Here is a 521-nt window from a genome sequence, read left to right on the forward strand (position 1 = left end):
CTTTGATGTGTCCTTCGATGACACATTTAGACCAACAATTTCCCAAAGTAGAATGAAAATCGGGAATTTACACTTGGCGGGGTTCCCTTGTTAGGGCTGGCTGTGAGTGAATTCTCTTGAAATCCCAACAAATTTTAACGGGGTTTGGTTTGAAACTCTCATTACCGACAGGGTTAAGGTATTTTCGGGCAGCAGGATGCGGGCCCGGCCTTTGCGCCGAGACACTTCACTCCATGGTCGTCACTGATGACGCCTTGGCTTCGGCTTCGACGAAGAAACCGACGTCATCGCTGCATCTTATCTATGTCGTACCAAGCAGGCACGGATGTGGGATAGCGTACTTCTTACTGGCGGTCTATTTGCTAAAGAAAGGTCGATATGGGCGTTGTCGGATACAATGTGTCACTCCCAGCTACTCCGCTCGGACATTGCAGCCAGTATGCAGGAAGCGAGACACACAAGTACAAGAGAGAACGAGAAACACGTCGTCTTTCGGCACCGGCATGACACGTGCTAATGAG

The sequence above is a fragment of the Frankliniella occidentalis genome, unplaced genomic scaffold, assembly GCF_000697945.3.
Source record: "Frankliniella occidentalis isolate FOCC.00 unplaced genomic scaffold, Focc_3.1 Scaffold8, whole genome shotgun sequence".
Lineage (NCBI taxonomy): Eukaryota > Metazoa > Arthropoda > Insecta > Thysanoptera > Thripidae > Frankliniella > Frankliniella occidentalis.